The sequence below is a fragment of the Triturus cristatus genome, chromosome 3_1 (assembly GCF_964204655.1).
Source record: "Triturus cristatus chromosome 3_1, aTriCri1.1, whole genome shotgun sequence".
Classification (NCBI taxonomy): domain Eukaryota; kingdom Metazoa; phylum Chordata; class Amphibia; order Caudata; family Salamandridae; genus Triturus; species Triturus cristatus.
This window is the reverse complement of record NC_140583.1, coordinates 745,587,392-745,607,399: the sequence shown is the minus strand read 5'-3', so window position 1 is coordinate 745,607,399 and position 20,008 is coordinate 745,587,392.

Genomic DNA, 20,008 nt, shown 5'->3' with positions numbered 1-20,008 from the left:
ATGCTGTGGGCAGGGTGGAGAGACAGAAATTAATCAGGCACCTGTACACATCTGTCACATGAGTCCAATCTACATAGGTAACATTGCATAGCCTGAAAAGGAAGATCACTAACATCTACTAAACAAGGTACCGATGTAGGGCATGAAACACACAGTTGGTTGAGCCACCATGCCACTGAAATACCATGGAGAGCATGAGACAATAGCTAAAGACAGGAAACGGAGTCTGACATAGCACCCAGGCCCTGGGGACAATCCAGCACTGCATCTGCACCACACAGTGTTGGCGAAAATACCGATGACCAGGGACCATATCCATGAACTTGAGACACATGCTGCATAGGTAATGCTGAAAACATGCCCTACATGACTCGGTCACTGCACCTTGCGTGTGTGTCCAGACAAACATCACACACTGGCCAGACCCAGCAAGTAGAAATCAGGATTTGACATATAGGCTTTGCCCGCCCCAGCCACCCCCTACACGAGGCAAATAGTTGAGACACAGGTGGCACCAACATCTCATAGTCTGGGTGATAAACACAGGGGCAGCAAAAATGCAAGATTGGACGCCAAACAGCCAAGGTGCGCTTGTACAAATAATGAGGTACCAGTGCCCATCCTCAGATGAGTATAACAAGACACACAGGCACTAGCAACTGTGAGTATGAAGAAGGACATTCAGGTCAGGCTGCACAGTGGACACCTGTACAAAATAGCACGTCTATATACATGGTGCCAGGGGACAATGGCACAGAGCACAACCTACGCTGTAGACACTGAGAGTGTCCACGTTTATGATGACACATACAACACCGATGAAAAGGTGCCCGAGGGGACAGTAGTGGCCACGCAACTCCATGCTCCTGAATGGTAATGACTGCAACACACGCCACCATCCCTGCACTATGCGTATCGCACACTCATGCACATCATGTCACAGGCCACTACATAGGACATGCGCGCTGTAAGGCATGACACATGAGAGACCAACTCCCATGTCTGGACTCAGCACCAGTGCCAACTGACATGGAACCCACATGCAGTGAACTTGACAGGGCACAGCCAAGGTCCCAAAACCTGTTACACACCACCCCCACACATGATGATACAGGCATAGTTCTCGTGGACAAAGCGCCAGCCTACATTACCTTGTGAAGGAGTGACTACACACAGACCAGGGAACACATTGCAAGGAGGGGAAAGGTGGCAGGGGCGCAGCGCTATACTGGGGCAAACTGGATCTGCACAGCACCTTTAAACCCTGGCAGTGAATTCATGCTACTGTGCCCTTACAAATGCCGGTGACACACAACAAACACACATGTACCTACCCCCTTCCGGCTGCTGCATCGCCTGTAAGCGCCTATCCAAGTCTGGAAAGACCACCGGCAGCACACGCCTGTGGAGGTGGTTCAGACGGCGGCGGCCGCGGTTCTTGTGGCTCACAGGTGAGTCCCCCAGCAGGACCCGTGCAATCCTCCGCGTCCAGCACCGGATATCCTGCCAGCGTTTCCTCACCTGGGACAGGCTCCGCCTCCGACCATCCACACCCCTCACGGCACTGACGGCGGTCAGCCAGATCTGCTCCTTGGCAGTGGCGCCTACCTGTGAGGAAGAACAAGTGACACCACATCAATACACCAGCCACATGTCACAGAGAGACATTTGATAACAAATTAGCTGGTAACAACAAGGCATGTCATGCAGCCAACGCATTGCACCTTTGTCATAGGGACATGATCCTCTGGTGAGGGAAAAAGCAGTACGTGCCATAGTGGGTACACAGGTGGAATGATGGCAATGTCACAATCAATTATCAAGGCTCACACTGTGCATCACACACACCCCTCCTGTCTCAGGGCACTGCTGTGAGGACTCCACACACACCCCTCCTGTCTCAGGGCACTGCTGTTAGTGATAGGCACACACCCCTCCTGTCTCAGGGCACTGCTGTTAGTGATAGGCACACACCCCTCCTGTCTCAGGGCACTGCTGTTAGTGATAGGCACACACCCCTCCTGTCTCAGGGCACTGCTGTTAGTGAGAGGCACACACCCCTCCTGTCTCAGGGCACTGCTGTTAGTGAGAGGCACACACCCCTCCTGTCTCAGGGCACTGCTGGTAGTGATAGGCACACACCCCTCCTGTCTCAGGGCACTGCTGTTAGTGATAGGCACACACCCCTCCTGTCTCAGGGCACTGCTGGGAGACATCAGGCATCCCCCCCCCCCTGGGACCCCCCCAACAGTACATGGCATGTGTGTCACACCAGGACACAATGCCAGAAGTCACAGTCACAACATAGGGACAGTCTGTGCCAGTGGCCTATGCACTCACCTGATACCCTGGTCGCCCATACAGCATGGGGTACTGTGGGAGGATCACATCCAGCAATGCCATGTTCTCCTCCAGGGTGAATGGCTGTGACCTCTCCACAGCCCTTGACATGGTTCCAGGGAATCAGTAGCAGCAGCTGGGTGGACGAATTCAAAGATGTGCAGGCAAGTACTCCCTCATGGGACCTGGCTGCCTTATATGTGCCTTTCTGCCCTGTCTCATGCACAGGAGTACAGAGTGATTGGTCACTCACATTTGCATCCTATGCTTCCACCAATCCCTTCAAACCTAGCAGTCTGTGTGTACTCTATCGGTTTCATTCTCCTGCATGATGTCAGCTCCACAACAAAGTATTTTTATTCCAACTGACTACTGCTGTTCACCTTCCAGAAGAAATTCGAATTTTGAACTTGGTCTCCATGACAACCAGCATGCATGTAGGCCTTAATACTTGTCCCTCATGTGTCCCCTCTGTAATTTTGAGCTTCACACACAGGTACGGTGCGTTCCGGGGCCCTAGGGCACCCCAAATGGATTGCAACGGCCCGTACACGCGTGACTACGTTCACTATCAGTATGGGTGGCCTCGCGTATGCGTACTCGTAGTGGTACGGGCCGTACACACGCCTGTACGCTCCCTATCACTACGAGTACGCATACGCGAGGCCACCCATAGTGGTACGGGCCGTACACACGCCTGTACGCTCCCTATCAGTATGGGTGGCCTCGCGTATGCGTACTCGTAGTGGTACGGGCCGTACACACGCCTGTACGCTCCCTATCAGTATGGGTGGCCTCGCGTATGCGTACTCGTAGTGATAGGGAGCGTACAGGCGTGTGTACGGCCCGTACCACTACGAGTACGCATACGCGAGGCCACCCATACTGATAGGGAGCGTACAGGCGTGTGTACGGCCCGTACCACTACGAGTACGCATACGCGAGGCCACCCATAGTGGTACGGGCCGTACACACGCCTGTACGCTCCCTATCAGTATGGGTGGCCTCGCGTATGCATACTCGTAGTGATAGGGAGCGTACAGGCGTGTGTACGGCCCGTACCACTACGAGTACGCATACGCGAGGCCACCCATACTGATAGGGAGCGTACACACGCCTGTACGCTCCCTATCAGTATGGGTGGCCTCGCGTATGCGTACTCGTAGTGATAGGGAGCGTACAGGCGTGTGTACAGCCCGTACCACTACGAGTACGCATACGCGAGGCCACCCATACTGATAGGGAGCGTACACACGCCTGTACGCTCCCTATCAGTATGGGTGGCCTCGCGTATGCGTACTCGTAGTGATAGGGAGCGTACAGGCGTGTGTATGGCCCGTACCACTACGAGTACGCATACGCGAGGCCACCCATACTGATAGGGAGCGTACAGGCGTGTGTACGCTCCCTATCACTATGGGTGGCCTCGCGTATGCGTACTCGTAGTGGTACGGGCCGTACACATGCCTGTACGCTCGCCATCACGATGGGTACACATACGGCAGCACTCCCATAGTGATATGGGAACGTACACAGGCCCTCTTGGCAGCAGTACAGCGGTTTTCACACATCACAGTGGTGACAGGCGGCACACAGGTAGGGATAGGGCGGACATACTTGTCCATTAATTGACATCGAGGCATCGTCTGTGCATCACTACATGTGTGGGGCACAGGTGTGACGGCCTGTGATGTGGAACATTACTCCTGAGTCGAGAAGGCACCAGATGTATGATGAGATGTCTACAGATGTACTGTGTGATGGTGCGATGTGTGCCAGGCATGCCCTTGACTCCTTTGACATGTGTGCATGTCGTACTGCGCACTTGGGGTGAGCGTCACTGGCATGGCACGGACACCAACACACGGAAGTGTCCCCTGATGCCCGGTACAGGGGTTATGACACCTGACTTGTCACTACCCACGGTGCACAATGTGACTATGTCATGTATGTGTGGGGGCTTCCCATCAGGTTGATGTTGGAGCACCCTCAAAAGCTGCAGCCGTTGCAGCAACCAACATGTGTCTGTGTGTAGATTGTCATTGCACACTGTTCCGCACACCATGCCACATGTGGTATCGGATGTGAGGTGCACATGTATGCATGGGACATGGAGTAGGGTGACAAGGACATGTCAGCATCCTCACAAGGTATGTGTGGTGAGTCATGACATGTGCACCTTCATGGCAAGGTGTGTGGGCTGGCCTAGTGTAATGTCATGTGACCTGTGGCTCCAGTGTTCCGCTACCAATCTCTGCAATCGGCATCCTACTGCTGCTGATGTGTGGGCGTATGTCACTCCTGTGTTGCGTCTGGCTGTTCACTTGCACTGGGACACAGCTATTCCCATGGCGTGGCATGGGGAGGTTCTCAATCTCCGTGTGTAGCTGGGTCTTTGTAGGAGTGTCACCTTGCATCCATACGTGTCCTGGCCATGTAGCACATACCTGACTCCCTATGTAGCATGTGTGTATTGCCAGATTAACATGTGCTCAGTACACATGAGTTGTTGTCGTAGTGCACTCACTCTTCCTTGTCACTTCCAAATTACTGCAGAGCGCCGCCTCTTGCCCGAAGAATTCCAGACTTGGCTGCCATGCAGGAGAATGACAGCATCCGGCTCTACCGCTTCACCCAACCGTTGATTCTGGAGTTGACGGCGAGACTGGCACCACACCTGCAACCGCAGCACAGGTATCCCACGGCACTGACACCCCAGCTGAAGGTAATGGCTGCCCTACATTTTCTTGCCACGGGTACCTTTCAAAATACCATAGCTCATGTTGGGGGCATGTCCCAGAGCACGTTCAGTGGTGTGCTGCATGATTTCTTAGAGGCCATGTTGATTCACCTGGATGACTTCATCAAGTTCCCAACCCCTGAACAGATGACTGAGGTCAAGCGTGGATTCTATGCCCTGGGAGGGATGCCCCATGTCATTGGGTCCATAGATGGGACACATGTAGCTTTGGTACCACCACACGCACGGGAGGTGGCGTACCGCAATCGGAAGCACTACCACTCCATCAATGCCCTTGTGGTGTGTCTGTCCAACATGGTGATTTCACATGTCTGTGCTCGTTTTCCAGGATCAGCACACGATGCCTACATCATGAGGCGTAGCGGGATGCCTGATATGATGATGCAGCTGCGCAACGAACGGGCATGTGTTGTTGGTGGGTACAGTCTGTCTGTCCTGTATTCAGTATAGCCTACCAGCACGACCGCTTCACCACTTCTAACGATGACCATGTGCTTTCCATGTAGGGGACGCTGGCTATCCCAACATGCCTTGGCTGCTCACACCTCTCCGCAACCCCATCACGCCGGCCCAGCTCCGCTACAACACCGCCCATGGCCGGACAAGGCGAGTGATAGAGAGGACGTTTGGCATGCTGAAGAGCCGATTCAGGTGCCTCCACAAGACCGGCGGCGCACTCCCATATGCCCCGGCGAAGGTCTGCAAGATCTTCATGGTCTGCTGCATGCTGCACAACATGGCAGTTGAAAGAGCAGTGCCACTCATCCTGAATCAACATGACGAGGACCATCCACCCGTGGAGGACGAAGGGCTTGGCAATGGGGCTACTGATGTGGAGGATGTGGAGCCGCAAGAGGACATCCGGACTCGGCTCATACGCGACTTCTTTGCATAGTGGTGAGTACCAGTGTCTGAGTGTGCACGCATTGGTCCCCGTGTGGCATGCGTTGTGATGTGTGTCTCCACCTGCATGTATGGCACGTGAGTCAGAGGTGTGTGTGGGTGTGTCACTGGAGTGATGGTGCCAGTGATGGTTGTACTTCCTCAGTCATAATTGTGACCTAGCATGTTGTCATCCATACATGTGTCGAGTAAATGCACATGCAAGTGGCTGTGCTTTTTGTGGCTGACTTCTTGTGTGTCTCTCTTCCCCAGGTACCTGCGCATGCCGTCTGCTGGTTGCATTGTTGTGGCACTGCTATTCCTCATGGACATGACATCGTGGGCTGACTCAGCGTTACAGGCACGGACACGTTTGGAAGTCTCCATGGGGTAAGGGATGCATCTGGGGTGTATTGGGTGTGGCAGTTGTTCACGATGTGTGCACACTGCCCCTGTCGGTGTTTGGTTCCTCTGCAGCCATGTCGCATCCCCATGGGACACGACATGCAGCTGTGTACACCTGAATAGATGGTCTGCCTGGTTGACAGTCATCAGTGATGGGATAGGGGATTGTGATGATGGCATCAATGTGTGTGACACTGCCCTCGGACACATTCGGTTAGCATTGGCTTGACATGGTGTGGGACTTCGACATCGGCGGATCTATGGTGTATGGCAGGCTCTCCGTGTGCAGCTGTGGGTATTTAGCTGTTAGCCGACGCTTGTGTGCCAGTTCCATGGCGAACACGCATGTGTGCTGCTGAAGGGGGGTGCCACTGTTGGACCCACATGTTACTCCACATGATGTGTTCATGTGTACTTCGAGTTGCCTCTGCAATCCCGAAAACATGACTAATAAAGTGTCCCTATGCCTCCAAGGTGCCTCTTCTCAGTCAATGCTGGTGTGTTGCCACGGTGCATCCTGCTTGTCTGGCATGGTATTCCCTGATTGTGGCTATGTGTCAATGTGTCGAGTGGCAAGATGCAAGCTGTGTGTGTGGGCTGAGACTGTGTATTGGGCATGATGTCCATGACTGTGTGGGTATTGTGACATGTGCCATCCCCATGCATCCAACGTTGGCCAGGCCCCCATTCTCTGCATCCACCGGACTCAAGCTTGCAGGACATGTTTCTGCCACCTGTCTACACATACCTGGGTGCCCCCCAGGACACTGGACTGGATCCCTGACCTCTGTGCATGACTGTTGCTGTACTCAATGTGTGTGTCAGCACGGTTGTTCGGTAACCCCCTCAGCTGGTTGGGCCCATCATGGGTGTGTATGGTGCTCCATGTCTGTCTTGCCTAATACACTGTGACCCATGTGTCCTGTGCCAGACTCAGGCCCCAGGGTGTGGGTGGTTGAAGACAAAAGATGACTCAGGCATGTTTTGACTTTACAAGACACATGTTAGGTAATAATGCTACCAGCAGGCATCTACTCTTCATAGTGTGATTTATTATTGGGGGGGGGGGGGACAACAAAGTGAGTGTCTTTCCGGGAATTTGGAATCCAAAGTTCAGTAGGGGAGTTGGTGTCCTTGCCATTGGATGTCCTCAGAGTCCATGCCACAGTCTTTGTCAACATTGGTCAGCCAGTGACCAGCAGGGCCATGTGGCAGAGAATGTCTCTTGATGCTGTGATGCTGTTGCTCCAGTGGGCCAGGTGCCAGGCCAGGTGTCCTGGGAGATGGTGATGTAGCGCCGACCCTCACGGTCCTTTCCGTGGACGACCCGGCCTCCTGCGGGGAACCTCAGCAGCAGGCCGTGACGACATCTGGGATGCTCCGTCGGATGTTTCCTCCTCCTCCTCCTGATCCCTCCCTGTGGGTGGTGATGTTCTCCGCCTTCTGGCACAGGGAGGGTCGGCCATGTTGTCGGCCATCCGACGGAGTGTAGCGTGAATCCCCTGGAATGCCGTCACTTGCTCAGCCTGTCTGTCCTCCATCCTCCGTTGGTGTACCAGTAGACAGGCATGTAGCTCCGCATGTTGCTGGGCCTGCTGGGTCTTTATCTCATCGAGGCTCCCCTTGATCTCATTGAGGGTGGACACAACCTGGGCCATGCCCGTGGTGTCCTGCCGGTATGAGTCCAGGATGTTACGGACATGGGAAAATACCGGATCCCCAGCCAACTGGTCAGGCTCGCGCCTCCGCCGTCCTCCACTCCCACCACCCCTGCCCACTTGCGCCTGGCCTGCCCTTGTGGGCACATCGGGTCTCCGGGACCCCTGAGGGGTGGCATTGGCGTTGTCGCCTGCCTCCTCCTGGGTGCCCGGGACACCGTGTCCCTTCTGGCGAGCCTGGCTGCATTGTGGTGTTGGGGCAGGGATCCTGGGTGTCTCCTGGGATGTGGCAGGAGTGGGGGTGGTGGTTGGCACAGTTGTACCTGACGCAGGTGCTGCAGGTGCTTGGACACCAGAGGGGCCAGGTCGGTCGGGGTCGTCCACAGAGTGGTGAGAGTGGTCGCTGCCGGTGGGATCGGGCTCCTGCAGATCCGGGTCCTGTGAGTCTTCCCCCCCAGTGTTGGGGGGTGCACCACGACGTTGACCTGTGTGTGAGAGAAACAATGTTAATTTTGGTCCATGCAACATCCATGTTTCATCATTTTCAAAGTTGGCACATTTCCTCATGGAATTAGGATCTGTCTTGCATTCCACTCACAGTGCACTTGTGCATGGGTGTGTCTCTTGGGCACCACTTTGGCCCCTTTAACTATGTGTGGCACAGTCTTACTTGCTGCGTCAAGTGTGACTGCAGTCAGCAGTGGAGTGGGCAGGTGTTGCGAGCCATGCATTGGCGCCTTCCGTGTAGCACTGTACATGTGCACATGGAGTTGTTCCACACACTTATATGATGCAGGTAGCTGTCATTGTGCTCGTGCACAGGTTGTGACATGGCCCTGTGTTTTGCCATGGAGAAGAGGGGGGGTTCTGGCACGGGCCACCCTTGGCTACATGCACGCAGTCTACCTGCTGATGAGCAGACATTCCCACACACCACACGGCTGATTTGCTCTCCCTGTGTCTCCCTCCCTCTCTGTCCCCCTCTCCCTCCCTCTCTGTCCCCCTCTCCCTCCCTCTGTGTGTCAGCCTCCTCCCTCTGTCCGTCTCCCTGTGTCTCCCTCCCTCTCTGTCCCCCTCTCCCTCCCTCTCTGTCCCCCTCTCCCTCCCTCTGTGTGTCACCCTCTGTCACCTCAGCCCAGCTTCCTGGGCACACACTGTTAGCAGATCTTTGAGTGGCCCTTGGCTTGTTGATGTGAGTTTGTTTCTGATCTCCAGGCACCCATTGGGTGTGATGTGTGTCTCTGCGCTGCTGCTGTGGTGGTGTGTTACCACTCTTTCACAATTTTGGCTGTTCATTAGCTGCTGTCATGTGCAAAACAGTGCCTTCACCCCCATGTGTTGATGCAAGGCGTCCGCCATTTGCTGGCAAGTCATTCCTGTGTTGGGACACACTGTTTGTCTGGCTGTGACCTAGGCCATATGGGCAGAGTGCATTGTTGTCTGCTTCGGAGTCGCACTATGTGATTTTTGGGGCCCAGCCTCCCGCCATCCGGGTTACCGTGTCATGTGTTGTTGTCTTCTGTGGCCTGTGACTTGACATTGTCCAGCTGGGTGCATGGGGCATGGTGGCAGCAGTGGCATGTGCGTGCTCATGGAGTGTGGTTGAGTCATGCGATGGCTTGTGGTGGTTGCGTGCCTGTTAGTGATTTTGGTTGTGGATGCCGTTCCCCCCATGTGAGGTGCGTTGTTTGTGTACTCACCCGGGTCTCGGAGTCCTTCTAATCCTTCGACTGCCTCCACCGGCAGTATGGCCATCACCCTCTCCTCCCAGGGATGGTACTGTACGGGTCTGCGGGAGGGCCCTCCTCCGGTGGCGTTGGCCTGGTCGTGTTCCTCCTGCCTCTTGGCTCTGACCCTCCTCCGCAGATCGTACCACCTGTTCTGGCATTCCTGCCTGGTCCTTCTGGTGTCCGCAACAGCATTCACAGCATCGACGATGGTCTGCCACATGGCTGTTTTTGCTGCCAGGCTGGTGTTTCTGACCAATGTTCCAAAGATCTGTGGCTCGACTCTGAGGATTTGATCAACAAGGACCTCCAACTCTCGGTTACTGAACTTTGGATTCTTGGTAGTGGGCATGGTGAGGGGTGTGGGTGGGGATGGTGGGGGGGTGTGTGGATGTTGGGGGGGGTGTGTGGATGGTTGTGGGTGTGTGTGTGTGAATGTGATGAGGGGGTGTTTGTGAGGGTGGTTGTGTGAAGGTGTGCAAGTGTAAGGTGTGGTGTAGCTTGTAGTATGGTTCTGTGGTGTCTGGCAGCAGTGAGTCTGTTGCAAAGGCTCATGGTTTGTGTGTGTGGGCCCTTTTTATTGGTCCATGGGTGGGTGTGGCAGTGTTTGAAGTTTGGGTGGGTGTGTTATAAGGAGTGGTGGTGTTTTGGGCCTCTGTTTGTCTTTGGCAGTTGCAGGTCAGTGAAGGTGTATTTGTAGTGTTTGTTGGCCATGTTTAGTGGCTTTGTGCCATTCGAATGGTGTATTCTTGTGTTGTTTTGTTTTGTCCTGGTTGTGTACGTGCGTTTTGAGCGTGTGTACGGTGTGTACATGGGCCATTTGGTTGTACGGTGCTGCCCTTGTGTGTGGGTTGTTACGACTCGTACATGCGATTGTGATGTTGGGGCCTGGGGTGCGCTCCATACTTAGGAGGTTGTGTTGGGGGTAGGACCGGCACGTACTGGGGTGTACATAGACGGTGGTACGACACGTACTGGGGTGGGGGTACGACTCGAACGTACTGGGGTGTACATAGACGGTGGTGCGACACGTACAGGGGTGGGGGTAGGACTCGAACGTACTGGGGTGTAGGTACACGGGGGGTATGACACGTACAGGGGTGGGGGTACGACTCGAACGTACAGGGGTGGGGGTAGGACTCGAACGTACTGGGGTGTAGGTACACGGGGATATGACACGTACAGGGGTGGGGGTACGACTGGAACGTACTGGGGTGTACATAGACGGTGGTGCGACACGTACAGGGGTGGGGGTAGGACTCGAACGTACTGGGGTGTAGGTACACGGGGGTATGACACGTACAGGGGTGGGGGTACGACTCGAACGTACTGGGGTGTACATAGACGGTGGTACGACACGTACTGGGGTGGGGGTACGACTCGAACGTACTGGGGTGTACATAGACGGTGGTACGACACGTACTGGGGTGGGGGTACGACTCGAACGTACTGGGGTGTACATAGACGGTGGTGCGACACGTACAGGGGTGGGGGTAGGACTCGAACGTACTGGGGTGTAGGTACACGGGGGTATGACACGTACAGGGGTGGGGGTTCGACTGGAACGTACTGGGGTGTGGGTACACGATGGTGCGACACGTACTGGGGTGGGGGTACGACTCGAACGTACAGGGGTGGGGGTACGACTCGAATGTACTGGGGTGTAGGTACACGGTGGTACGACACGTACTGGGGTGGGGGTACGACTCGAACGTACAGGGGTGGGGGTACGACTCGAACGTACAGGGGTGTAGGTACACGGTAGTACGACACGTACTGGGGTGGGGGTACGACTCGAACGTACTGGGGTGTACATAGACGGTGGTACGACACGTACTGGGGTGGGGGTACGACTCGAACGTACTGGGGTGTACATAGACGGTGGTGCGACACGTACAGGGGTGGGGGTAGGACTCAAACGTACTGGGGTGTACATAGACGGTGGTACGACATGTACTGGGGTGGGGGTACGACTCGAACGTACAGGGGTGGGGGTACGACTCGAACGTACTGGGGTGTAGGTACACGGTGGTACGACACGTACTGGGGTGGGGGTACGACTCGAACGTACAGGGGTGGGGGTACGACTCGAACGTACTGGGGTGTAGGTACACAGTGGTACGACATGTACTGGGGTGGGGGTATGACTCGAACATACTGGGGTGTACATAGACGGTGGTACGACACGTACTGGGGTGGGGGTATGACTCGAACGTACTGGGGTGTACATAGACGGTGGTGCGACACGTACAGGGGTGGGGGTAGGACTCGAACGTACTGGGGTGTACATAGACGGTGGTACGACACGTACTGGGGTGGGGGTACGACTCGAACGTACAGGGGTGGGGGTAGGACTCGAACGTACTGGGGTGTAGGTACACGGGGGTATGACACGTACAGGGGTGGGGGTACGACTGGAACGTACTGGGGTGTGGGTACACGGTGGTGCGACACGTACAGGGGTGGGGGTAGGACTCGAACGTACTGGGGTGTACCTAGACGGGTGGGGGTGTACATACACGGGGGTATGTGTCGGACGTACGGGGGCTGGGGGGAGTGTTGGGCGCGTATGCGGGCACATGTCTCCATGGTTGCTATAGGAGTTCGGTGCGGACGGTGTTTTTTTTCCATACGGTTGTAACCTCGGATGCACGGGATGGATCGTGATTCCTCGGTCGGACTTGACTTTTCACGTTTGTAAGGTAAATCGTCCGAGGACGTGTCGGACACATTTTCCGACCCGAGGACGTGTGGGGAATGATTCCCAATGCGGTTCGTATGGACTTTTTACCATGCGAATCGTGATTGCTAGTTCGTACGGCACTTGTACAATTCGTACGGTAAAAAGACCGGATACGAGTCGCAGGGGGTAATTTTTTACCGGATCGTGATCGGCACCTTTATCTTGAAAGCAAAGAATAATCAATCTTGCTTTCAAGCATCTCCATATATTTGCATCTAATTAGAGAGCATTCTGGGAGCAGTATGCATAGCCTCACAGTGCTCAACAATGAAAGCGTGTGCACCCATTTTTATACTTTAACCACTGTCAATAGTAGTCTGAGCTTACAACATGTACTTAGATCGCTCACCCTAATAATAAAGGTTTTGCATTTATGAACTGTAAATACAAGTTTGAACAGTGTTAAAACATGGAAACAAATATTACCCTAACTGCAGGCAATGCTTTCCTTGATCCATCATGTGGGACTATAAACTGGCAGTCAAAGGGTTTGTGATGTAGAGGGTTGGGCCTGCTTGTCCCAAGGACAAAATACACATGGAAACCTGTTGCCCTTGACCCCGAACAATATGTCCTGGGTGTTGGACTATAGGAATTCCACATCCCTGCTATTTGTATAGGTTTCCAGATGAGGTTTGTCTAGGTTTTCAGTTGAGGAGGTAGATGTGGATGTTGTAGAGGAAGAGGAACAAGAAAGTTGTTTCATTGCAGGCATTGATTTAGAATATATGTGTACTATTAGTGAAACTGAATGGAGAAAGGAATTGAACAGAGATGTAGTACTCCCACATTCTATGAATTTTGTTACCAAGGGTTGGCTTAAGGAGAAAAATATGCCTTACCAGTTTCAGATTTTGTTAAAGTTTCAACAGAGCTTTCGGTGGAAGATGGTATCCATTATCGGGGAGAGAAGTGTGTTCCTCCTGTTATTCTAAAAAAAAGATTATGGGCCACATGTACAATTGTTACATTTTGCAAATTCCTAATTATGACTTTTTGCGACTAGCAATTTGGAAGTAGCAAACTGCAATATACAACAAAGTGCGATTCCCAAGGGGTCGCAAAAGGACCTGCCTAATCAATATTAATGAGGCAGGTCGCAATTTGTGACCCATTGGGAATGGCCAAATTTGCAGGGATGGTGGCCTGCTAGGTCAGCAGACCACCATATATGTGATTGCTTTTTCAATAAAACAATTTTGTTTTTGTAATGCAGAAAGCTTTCCTTAAAGGAAAGTGGGTTGCATTTCAAAAACAAAAGGAGAAGTTTTCTTTTCATTTTTTAAGAGCAGGCAGTTGTCCCTGGAACCACTGCGTGCTCTTAAAAAATGTTTGCGCCCACATTTGCAAAGTGGAAGGGGCACTTTGGGGACCACTTCTCATTTGCAAATGGGTTACCACCAGCTTGGTGTTGGTGGTAAACTGTGAATGTTTTGCGAATGCATTCCTGTCACAAAACAGTAATTCATCCCCTTGCGACTCACTATTAGGAAGGGATGCCCTTAACATACCCCTTCCTAAAACTGACTTGCAAACCCTGTTTTGTGATTCGATAGTAGATTACTGACTCGCAAATGGGCTTAATACATGTCAAATACTAATTAGTGGTCGCAAACGGACCGATTCTCCATTTGCAACCACAAAAACATTTTGTATATGTGACCCTATATGTAGTACTCATGAAGGTCATTTAGGAAGAACACTAACTGAACGCAGGGTGTGTGAAATATTCAGGTGGCCTAGTATGGATTTTAATATTGATGAACACGTGAGTGGTTGTGTTAATTGTAATAGTTGTGAGAATGGAGTAAAAACATGAAACCCTTCTTTGCAATCTATTGAATTGCCTTCAAAATCATGGGAAAAAGTAGGTATAAATCTGGTTGGGCCTTTCAAATCTTTTCCATGCAATTCCCGTTTTAAATTAGTCCTGTGGTGCATTTTCTTGGAAAACCCAATTAAAATGTTTTTATTGACTTTCTAAAGATGCATTTTTGAGGCAAGGATGTTCCATCCTTTTTGGTTTCTGACAATTTATTAATTTTCTTTGGAATTTCAATGATCTCACCAGCAAATTGGTAACAAACATCTTAAAAGCTCACTTTATCATCCACAATCCAATGGGTAAGTTGAAAGTATGAATCACGTCTTGGGAAAATGTGTTCAAGGGACAATTGTGAATAAGTGCATTGTTAATAGTGCTATACGGTCAATGCTTTGGTTTTACCATACTACTCCACATTCTTCTACCAAAATTTCTGTCTCCTTTTGAATTATTGAGAGGGTGGAAACCATCTTCTAAAACTTGCCTGGGGTGGAAGTCCGAATAGGTAAAACATGATTTAGTAGAGGACATTGGTGGTTTGGTCAGAAAGAGTGTGCAGGAAGTACAAGTTAAACAAAAAGAGTATTTTGATGCTAGAAAGAGAGTGTATTCACATCTTCTTGTGGTGGGCGATGTCGCACAAGTAAAGGTGCCTGTTCACAAAAAGAAACAGGAAATTAGATTTTCTGAACCAATGGTTATTGATAGAATATGTGGTAATTCTGTTAGAGTTACAGAAAGAATTAGTGGAATGTTGAGGACATGGTGAAGGTGGTGAAGGTCAAGGATCCTGTTATGGATAATATGAAGGGTCCTGTTACTGATTTGAGAAGACCAGTGTTGGATACAGGTAGAGCTTCTCAAAAAGTTGAGCAAAAGGATGATGATGGTATTTCTGTTTGCAGAAATAATCGGAAAATAAATCTGCCATCAGGTTCCGTTGAAGCTGTATGGATGTTCTTTAAAAAAAGAATCTACCTTTAGGTTCCGATGAAGATTTATTGATGTTGAAGCTGTACAGATGTTCTTTTGAAAAAGTAATCTACCTTCAGGTTCAGATGAAGATTCATTGATGTTTTTTATTTAATTCTTTACATTCTGAAGAAGAGTTATTGATGTTTTTATTTGACAATTGGATATTTTTAGGGTTGCTTTATTTTTATTTGAGTATAAAATCTATTTTCTGTTGTATTAATATAACAATGTTATGTCATTCTCATGTTGAGGCAAAGAAGCAATGAAGTATACTAAGAGTTATGATGTCAGGTTCTGTAATGTGCTATACAGGCAGTGCTTAATTTGTGCCGGTGCTTTCCGGTGCTCAGCACCGGCACTTAAATCACAGGGCCGGGTCCATGCGGTCTTTCTCCTCCTGCAGAGGACCCGGTAATTATTAATAATGAATTCCTGTTCATTCCTCTGTTGCTGCCTGGTATGTCCTCTTCGTGAGGCCCACCCCGGTCCAGGCATGGTAAAAGATCAACAACATGAAGTTCATCACGTTAGTGATGTCACGTCAGCAGATCGTGGCTGCCTCCCACAAAGAACATGCTTTCATTTCCGTTGGGGAACTGCCGAGGGCGGGCTTTTGGCTGAACGCACGGCAGGCTGGAATTGTGTAATACTGCAGGTCAAATGTTTTACAGTAACGTAAAACTTCCAGTAGAAGTGAATTTAAACGAGCGCCCACGATAAAAGCAGCAGGTATGTGTTTCATAGATTCTATTTACTTGCTTCATAAGTAGAGAGGTAACGTGGTGCAGTCGCTATTGGGCTTCTCAGAATCCTGTGAATTAATTGTTGTTTTGTGAAACCGGGCGTGAAGTGCCTTATGTTACATGCATTCCCGATATTTTTCCCTGACACCCTCATTGCGATTTAGTTGGACCGCTTATTTCCTGCTTAATATAATATATTCGTTTGGGCCTTTTCACGTAGTTTAGCAGTATCATGTTTCTAGAATGGCTTTCATTTGCTTTTTTTACACGTGCTTTGAATCGCTCCTGAAAGTTTTATAGTGTCAGTTATGAATACCTTCGTACACATGGACGCGTACTTGGTGCAACTCACGGTTGCCTCAGAGTGTTTGGCATTTGTGTCAGTCAACCATGGTTGTAAAGAGTATTATCTCATTATTTTGTCATTTTTTAACGTTGACACTGTCTGGGAAAAGGTTTCACCTCCGCACCAGTTTGGCACCCAAATACAGCAAATGACCAGAAAAGTGACAAATCAGCCTTAGTGAAGTGCCTTCCAAAATAACTTCATTAAATCATTGTTGCGATGAAACTTGGGTGCACGATTTGTCGACCATCCTGAATCGCACCCCGCTCAGTAACATGAGACAACTACTGGCAGAAAGAGCTCTTTGAAGCAGATAACTTATTTATCTGAATTCTGATAGATTCACGCGGAAACTTCAGTGTGGAATATCGTAATATCTCATAGAATGAATGCTGCACGTCCTAAAAAGCTGTTCTTCCCAGTGTGGCTGAAGATCCTGGTGCGTTGTTGTGCACAGCTGTCTTAAGTGAGACCTCAGATTTTCCTGCCTCTCCAGTCTGAGTGCACTGTGGCAGAAGAGGGTGTGCTAGAACGCCCTTTCCTGTGTGTTTTTGTATACATTATTGTTAACATTCTGCTTTAACAATTAAGCAAACGTATCTCAGTCCTACCCAAAGACGGGAGAAAGAGCATAAACAAGTGCATGCAAAGCCATTTTGCTATCAAAATGGATGGCTATTCTAGCTTCCTGCAGCTAATCATAACATCTTGTATCTTGTTTCAATAATGTTGCTTCTAGGTAGGTTTATTACTACAGAAGCCCTGTTCCGAACCCTGGGCTCTCATTCTGAACAGTTTGGACAGCAAAGTACATTTCCAGTAAGTTTAAAATGTAAGGGATTTTGAGGCGAATGCTTTTCTGGGCTTCATTCACATTGAGCAGCTGAATCTGGCCGAGTGACAGTTCTGACACTTCTGAATGTTGCCCATGTCCACTTTAGTTCTTTCTGGTCTTTCGGGCCCATTTAAGACTGCCCATGCCTTACTCCTGGCCCATGTTAGAGGTAGGCCTATGCAAGTATTGTTTATCGTGGGCCTTTTAGTTTTCCTTACGTTTCAGTTTTCTGCGCTGCCTCCACTTTCAAGCGCACATTACAGGAAAGGTCTCTCCTGTGTTGTGACACATTTTCTACATGTGTGGTGGCTACCAATATGTTTTCTTCCGGTTAAATTGAGAAATAGTTCTTGTCTTATCAAATTCATTGCCATGCATGTTGCCCATTCTTGATTGAATGAACTGCAGTTGTCTAAAGTTGAATCTAGCAAGACAAAGTAAATGGTTGCAGGTGTATTGGAGGACCATAGCTCTTTTCTATACTGGCCACGAGAGTTAATGCTTGCCCAAACCTTTAATGCTGATATGCGGCTTAGGATTCCATTTGACTACACTCTTTCTGGCACCCCAGGGAAGAGTGTTGATGTACGTACCTTTTCGAGATGAGAACTCTGGAGTAGTTTCTCGCCAAAAAAACCCAAAAAACGCTTGAACACCACATCAGGCATAACCAGTGCTTTATAAATGAAAACCTTTTCTCTCTTCTATCCCTCCGCTATGCTTCTCAATCCAAATAACTGATTAATATCCACCACTCAAATTACTTTCATATTTTACTATACTAACTCAACACTAATCCTTTATGGGTTCCGGAGTAGCGTGCTACTCACCGAAAAAGTGCTTTGACGCCTCGTCAGGAGTAGTATGCGCTATATAAATGCAAATACAATACATTAAAAGCAACAAGAGCCGCACACAAAAAAATACATATCCGGCATTAAGGCACATTATTAATCTCACGTCTTTCATGCTGAGGGCCTGCGCTTCAGATTTATTGCCATGTAAAATCCGACCGATGGTTGCCAGAAACTGCGCTTGAGTCACATAGTTTGGGTTTGATAGCCTGATGCTATGAAATCCTCTGTAGATTTATTTTGCTGCCCTGCCTTTCTGAAATTAAAAAAGAGTGCATACTCTAGCATGCATTTTTATCAGCACGGACCTGGAGAGCTGTCTGTAATTCTGCTTTCGAACTTAGTACTCATGGCCCAAGACTAACTACAGTGTGCACGTGCTGCTCTGCACTTAGTAACTGCCAGCACTCTAATTGCGTGGCACAGGACCAGGCAGCATTACGAGGAACAGCCGGGCAGCAGGCAGAGCAGGACATTCTGAACCCAGTCAGCACAAGGTGACGCAAAAAAATGTGACTAGCCCATCATCCCTCAAAGATCAGGTAACTGGGGCAAATCATTTTCGGCGCTGGGAGGGCCATTGCTGATTTTGTCATTTGTGTGTTTGCCTTGAAAATGAGGACTCTGTGCATTTTTGTAGTGTTTTCATTGCGACAGATAGTTTGTACTAGCTCAGCTGTAGGATATAAGAAATCCACTTTTGTTAAAAGAAATAGCAGATAGCTGAAAAGAAAGCAGTTTCTAATCTACAAGTTGCTTTTGACTTTACCAAATTTAAAAGACTGGCTATAGAGAACCCTAAACAAAGAACGCTTTTAAAAAAGGATACTCTCATCCAGAATCACAAGTGTATGCACTTTGTGATTTAAAATGTGGTTAGCAGTGGGCTGAAGCAGGTTAGGTAATAGCAGGAAAGTATTTGTATGTTTGAATTTTGCATACTTGCTGCATTGTCTCTGCAAGTGTGTCCTTTCATTTCATTTCCACTAAATTCATTTACTAGATGAATGAACACAACAGATGAAACTGATTGATCCAAACATACATGCCAGTTGATTTAAAGTGCCCAAAAACAAAATGAGCAATAGTATGCTGCAGAAACCACTGTCCGGAAACCATTGTCAGTCTCCTTAATTATAATACACTTATGGTAAAATGCTCCCTTGACCCACTACACTGTATGTAATTGGCTTATTATGAGATGGAAAGGGTTAACTGTTTTGAAAAAAGATTTATCATTTAGGAGCTAAATTGAAAAAGTCATATATGACTTTTTCATTCTTCCACCACTGTTGCCTCTTGAGGACTAAAGGGTCATTCATGTTGTGCAAATGATTCGGTGCACACTTGTTAAAATGTAGAATGTTTAGGATGCACTACACAGACAGACCTGTGCAAACATGCCTGAAGTGGACAAATTGTAAAAGGAAGCCGTAATTTAAAAATATGTCATTGTTTCTATCTTCACATGGAGTTAATTTGTGATTAATTTTTCAATACTCAAGTCAATGTAAGTGGATGAATTAATGAATTTCTAAGTGAACGTGTTGGCAGTGCCCGCTTTAGCACTCCTGGCACCTGATGCAACAATCTCTTTTGGCGGCGCGTACACCAAGCTTGAGGAGGTGGGGATGACCGCCATGTTCACATAAACTCTGAAAGAACGAGTCCTTAAAACTAACAATGGCACAAGCTTTCATAGTGCATGCACAAATGGTGTGCCCCCAAGCTTTGCACTTAGTGATATGGTGTCCTTAATCGCTATTGTGTGTCTTGGACAGCACAGCTATGCATTGATGAGACAGGTCAAGAATGATATAGCCCTGTCAACCCTCAACTTTACATAATTAATTACTGTATATTTAATAAAGCAGAGGTGTTCTCTTTTCTTGCTTTTCTTCAGTATTTTTCTTT